This window comes from Astatotilapia calliptera, chromosome 13 (genome assembly GCF_900246225.1).
Source record: "Astatotilapia calliptera chromosome 13, fAstCal1.2, whole genome shotgun sequence".
Classification (NCBI taxonomy): domain Eukaryota; kingdom Metazoa; phylum Chordata; class Actinopteri; order Cichliformes; family Cichlidae; genus Astatotilapia; species Astatotilapia calliptera.
The window spans coordinates 21,357,411-21,362,878 of NC_039314.1; the positions used below are offsets into that span (position 1 = coordinate 21,357,411).

The 5,468-nt window shown below is 38.1% G+C and overlaps 1 long non-coding RNA gene across 1 annotated transcript; it reads right to left on the reverse strand.

The window, feature by feature from the left end:
- Positions 1-949: 949 nt before the first annotated feature.
- LOC113035535 (uncharacterized) lies at positions 950-4,329 on the reverse strand. Its single transcript, XR_003274356.1, has 2 exons — positions 2,573-4,329; positions 950-1,657 (listed from the first exon to the last, which is right to left on the reverse strand). It is a non-coding gene; the product is annotated as an uncharacterized LOC113035535 (long non-coding RNA).
- Between the last annotated feature and the right edge of the window lie 1,139 nt (positions 4,330-5,468).

Sequence of the window (5,468 nt, forward strand, 5' to 3'; positions counted from 1 at the left end):
TGCTTCTTTTTTCTGTTTCTCTTCCATGTGCAATCCTTATTTTCCTTGCTCTTATTTGAAGTTTTATATTAAGTATGAAACCTCATTTTGTCTCCATGCACAACTTTTCTGTGCATGCACAAGCGCTTTATGCTTGACTTTAGTATGAACAAATACAGTGTGCGCGAATCTGTGTAGGTTGTTTTGACTGCATGAGAACAACGCTGGCTGCAGCCAATCCTAATCCCCCATTCATTTCCACCAAGCAGTTGCTAAGGTTACAAATTACCTTTGGTGCTGGTAAGTGGTTTCTTTTATGACACTGGACGCCCTAATCCTTTTACTGAATACATATTTCATTTAGGATTAGCACAACAACGGATACAGTTGTTCTTAGAATATTCCAACTCCAGCTCTCTGTTTTGTTCATGCTCATCAGGTACACCACTTGCATATCAACTCTGACTCTCATTTAAAATAACGGAATAAATTAATAAATAAGCCTTTTTATATTTTAGTCTGCACTTTCTTTTTCTCAGACTAGAGTTATGGGAAAGCCTGAGGGAAGTGAAACTCAATCAGCCAGGTACTGTTAGATAAGTAACAACAAGGCTTTTATCGGGTAAACAATCGATTAGACCACATTATTCTCTTTTACAGATTTCTATGGTGTGTTCAGAGTGTCTTTTTACAGATGCCAACAATGGAGACTGTTTCTTTTCTTTAATACACACCATTTTAAAGCTTTGGATTAAAAAAAAAGGGAAGGAACTTTTATGTTTTTCAGGAACTGAATTTCCCTGGTGGAAAATAACAAATGCTGGTTTTAGCCGATGGCTGACATACTGAGAATACTTTATGGTGCCTGAGAGGTGTCAGGGGGGCATAACTACTAACAAAACGAGTAGATACAATTTTATAATATATTTTTATTTTTAACTAAAGAAACATGACAAAGCTCAGATTTGAATACAATGAAAGCAAAGAATACAAATGATGTTTATTCATATGGGACATGTCAGGCAAGTTACATAACCCATAAAACAGCCAAATACGAAATGCAATGCAATACATTTTAATACATTTTACATAGAAAATTAAGCGTTTGCAATGTGCAACGAAGCAAATTATAAACTGTTTGTTTGGTGAATGAACATCAGTCGGTTGGAAATGCATGTTAGTTGTATGCAGTGCAACTAAATGCTGCATCTGCATGTTTTGTAGGAACAGTTAACACACTACTATCGCATGACATGAGAGCTAAAGAGTGCAAATACAGTAAGACCTACACCAAAAAAACCGTTTTGGGTCTATTACCATGTGGGGATTTTCAGAGATACAGTGCCATTGTTAATTTTACAAGTTCTGTTTTCTTCTTCTTTGTTAGAACAATCAAATCATCTGCAGCCTCAAAGTCTGTTTGGAGGGGAGACGTTATAAACGGTCTCCTACAGTTGATCCCGATGGAAATGAAAGTGGGGATAGATTCTTTAAAGATCTTGCCTGAACTTGAATGCTCCAGTTCTCCCAGTTTTCAGGACTTTTTTGTTGACCTGGCATGCTTATTAGGATTTCAATCTGAGTCTTCAGCAGGAAATTCAAAGACAGAGTTTGATGACAGAGATGAGTTTGTGCCTCTTTCTTCTGTCTTTCTGTTGTGTATGATGTCAGTTTTCTTCTAAAGAGAAAGCAAATTTTAAGGCTGACGTAATGACACTCAAATACAGTCAGCTGGCTGAGATTACATTATCTACATTATCTGATATCTAACTCCCCACCTAAGTGCCTGAATAACTTACAATTTTGATAATTAGCTGTTGCTTACTGACTGACTGCCTGGCTGCATGACTGATGGCCATATTGACTGGCTGCCTGTCTGTCTGCCATACTGACAAACTGGATGACTATTGAGGCTCAGTCCTGCTATGTGGTGAGATCATCATCACTGGCAAGTGCAACAAAAGACTGATGGGAAGAGGCTGTCTATGTGTGTGTGGGGGTGTGTGTGCAAGTGTGTGATGGCTTCATTCCTGTATTAACACAGTTCTCTCTGTGGATGAGTCAGTAGGCCAAGCCTGACCATCATCCTCTCTCATCTCCCTTTCTCTGTCACACACATACACAGGAAATCAAAAAGCTCTCAGCACACACACACACACACACACACACACACACACACACACACACACACACACACACACACACACACAAAATGTAGGCTTAGGGTGAAGTGGTGCTTAGAAGAAGCGAACTTGGGGTCAGGGTAGAGAGAGAGAGACAAGAGAAGGGACAGATAACACTTCTGTGGGAGACACTATGTTTTATTTTCAGTGCATCATAAATGGCTGTTTCCATTGACTAATCCTTTAATTTTAAAACCTGACATCTCCTCTAAACTATTCATAAACTACTCTACATTTTACAATCATATCATAGTTTTATTTTATTCCAGGGCTGACTCTTTTCTTCTGCTTTAAAGCACGAGCTATGAGATAAAGAAAGGAGCAGACACAGAGAAGTGACAGAAAGAGCAGAGCCAGTGTTAGGAGGAACACATGGGGGAGAGGATTTAGTGTAACACCCAGCTGTCTACCTGTCTGTCTGACTGAGGGAAAGTGGGGTTTTCAGTGTAACACAGAGCCAAGCTGTTCTCCTCAGCGGCGGGTAAAAGTGTGTGTGTATGTGTACTCTCCTTGCTTGCTTGGTCTCAGGGGCGCCATGGTGAGGAGGAGATAGGCAGACGACCAAATTCTCTCTCTCTCTCTCACTCTCCTGTCTCCAGTATAGATGTCTCTATATGAACACAAAGCGAAAGAGAGAGGATGAGAGACACAGAGAAAGAGAAAAACAGAGGGGAGGTAACAACAAAACAGACCCTCTCCATGCCAATGCAAAACCCCACTGTACCTCTGTTGGTCTCTCCTTCTGTTTTTGTCTTGTTTCTGTCAGATGAATCTCAATCCCCTGCTTTGAGGATATATGACTTCTCAGCTCTTTCTCTTCTTACAGTCTCTCTATTTCTTAAGTATTTTCTCTTTTTTCCCATTTCTCTATTAACCCCTTTGTTGTCCATCTTTTTATCCCACCATCTTTTCTTCCCCTAAAAAAGGGTATATGAGCAGTTTTATGCATTTGTTTATTTATTTTGCTTTTTAGATTCATCTATATGTAACTGTTCTCTTTGTTAATGTATGTTTTTACATATTTAATCTCACGGGTTATCCTCTATGTGAAATTATTGACTACATGGGTTTTATTTAGCAATATGTGCAGCTGAAAATTCTTAGTATATGAACAGAAGGATAAAACTACCTTTATTTTGGTTTGTAAAGAGTAATTATAAATGTTGTATTAATGTCTTTTAATGTGTTACAGTAAATTTGATTTACTCTACATTCAACTAATGTATTCTATTATAAAGGGACAAGGTTAGTTTCCATTTCTTTACATAGTAAAAATATTGTTGATCATGTGATAGTATTTTCCATGTGTACATGTCTTTTTTGTACTGCTAGTTTTCCAAACCATGTATAAATCAATTATTTAAAGCAAATGTGACACCAAACTGGTTTTAAAACACGTTGTTATTGTTGTTTTATTAACAAAGCTGTAATAGAAAACTAACTGCAAAAGAAAAAACTTTTTCAATATGGACACTAAATATTTTCCTTGTCTTGTATAAAAAACTATTTTCAATTCAGATCCCCTTGTTAAACTTCACAAACTAGAAAAAGAAGCTGTAAAGTAAACTGAAATAGCACCTACCTGCCACCTGCAGAGACAGAAGACACACAAGAATAGAGAGCTAGAATGGCAAATACAATAGAGGAGGAAATGTTATCATATACGGCTTCAATGATTAATATTTTACGTGGTTTCTCAAGAGAATAATCTACATCATATAGAGATGCAATTTCCATAATGCACACATCCTCATTTCATTAGAGGAAAACCCTATAAAATGGTTAAAGGCCTGAATAATGATGCAGCGGCAATTAAAATGGCGGATAACCCAGCGGACCTGCAGGCAGTTATCCTTAATGAGATAATAATAATCTCTGCTCTTTTTTTCTCTTTTAACAACTTACATCATTGTCGTGCTGCTTAAATATGGTTTATGCTCCGGATTCATCAAAAAGAAAAAACCTTGATAAGGGGCGTAGGTGACTGTTTTGTTCATTCTGAGGGAGGTCGCTGTCTTTTTTTGATGACAAAATTTATTAATGATCAAATGTTTTTAAATAAAGTACAAAGAGTGCATGGGAACCTCTTTATTGGGTGAAACAGCTGAAGTTGTCCTTTATTGTTTGTTATTATTAATCTGATTCTTGGTGTACAATAAAAGTTATTTTTTTGTTTTTTGGATTTTATTTTAAAATGTGTCAGCTGTGATTCTGGAACAAAAAAAACCTTGAAAAAATCTTGAAGAAATATGATAAACTGAAGGGGGAAAAGTGTTGAACAGACAGCCTGCATGTGAGGATATAAATAGACGCGAGACTTCACAAGTCCAAACACAAAAGCGTTCTCAGGGAGCAGAGGAGGGATGCAAAGTGCTAAACTCACCAGCACCCAGTGACGTGGTGATACTGGTCGTTTTCCTGCCGGGGGAAGATTTAATAAACGCAGAAAAACAAACACGGTCTGTGCAGTGACGGGGTTGTTGCGAGGTGAGGACGGTGGCACACTGGACACATCCTCCTGTAGGAAGGAAGCGGAGTTGTGGAAAAAAAGCAAACAGGAGCCACGGACGGGTCTCTTTAACCCCGCCGTGAACTCGCGACCCTACCATCCGACTACTTCCCATTACCTCTGCACGACATTTAGCCCACATACCGCAGAGCGCTCACGCACACGCAGCATTGTGTGGGTCTGTTTGGATGGGGTGGAGGGGAGCAAGCGAGGGCGGCGGCGTGCTGTTCATGGAAGGGTCAAAAGAATGAAAACTACCGTGTTCACAGGGCAATTACAAAGTGCGGACGCTGGATGGTCTGTGCAGCCTCAGCCGACAGGGAGAGAAAATATTAGGCTGAAGCAAAAGGATTTCTTAAAAATATTTTTTCTCACTTTTGGCTAATATTAAACTTAAAGTTAAATCTCTTTTTATCTCATTTGATGGTGGATTTAATGGGTAAAATCAACATTGAGTAAAAAACAAACAAAACAAGAACAACCCGTTCTGAAATTTGGAAAAACCTTTCTTCTTTTCTTTTCTTTTCTTTTCTTTTCTTTTCTTTTCTTTTCTTTTCTTTTCTTTTCTTTTCTTTTCTTTTCTTAACGTCTAATTTTAAATTGTATGATAACGCAAATAGCCTGCCTCAAACCTCATTATAATCTCGATATTATTGCTGCATAACAAGAAATTTATCAAAAAGAAAAGCGTCACTATTTCCCAATCCAATCAATCTAAGTTAAGGCTCGTTATGAGCGTGCTGTACTAGTGCTCCAGTGTGAACTTATCTGAGTGAATTTTCTGCAAAGAAAAAAGC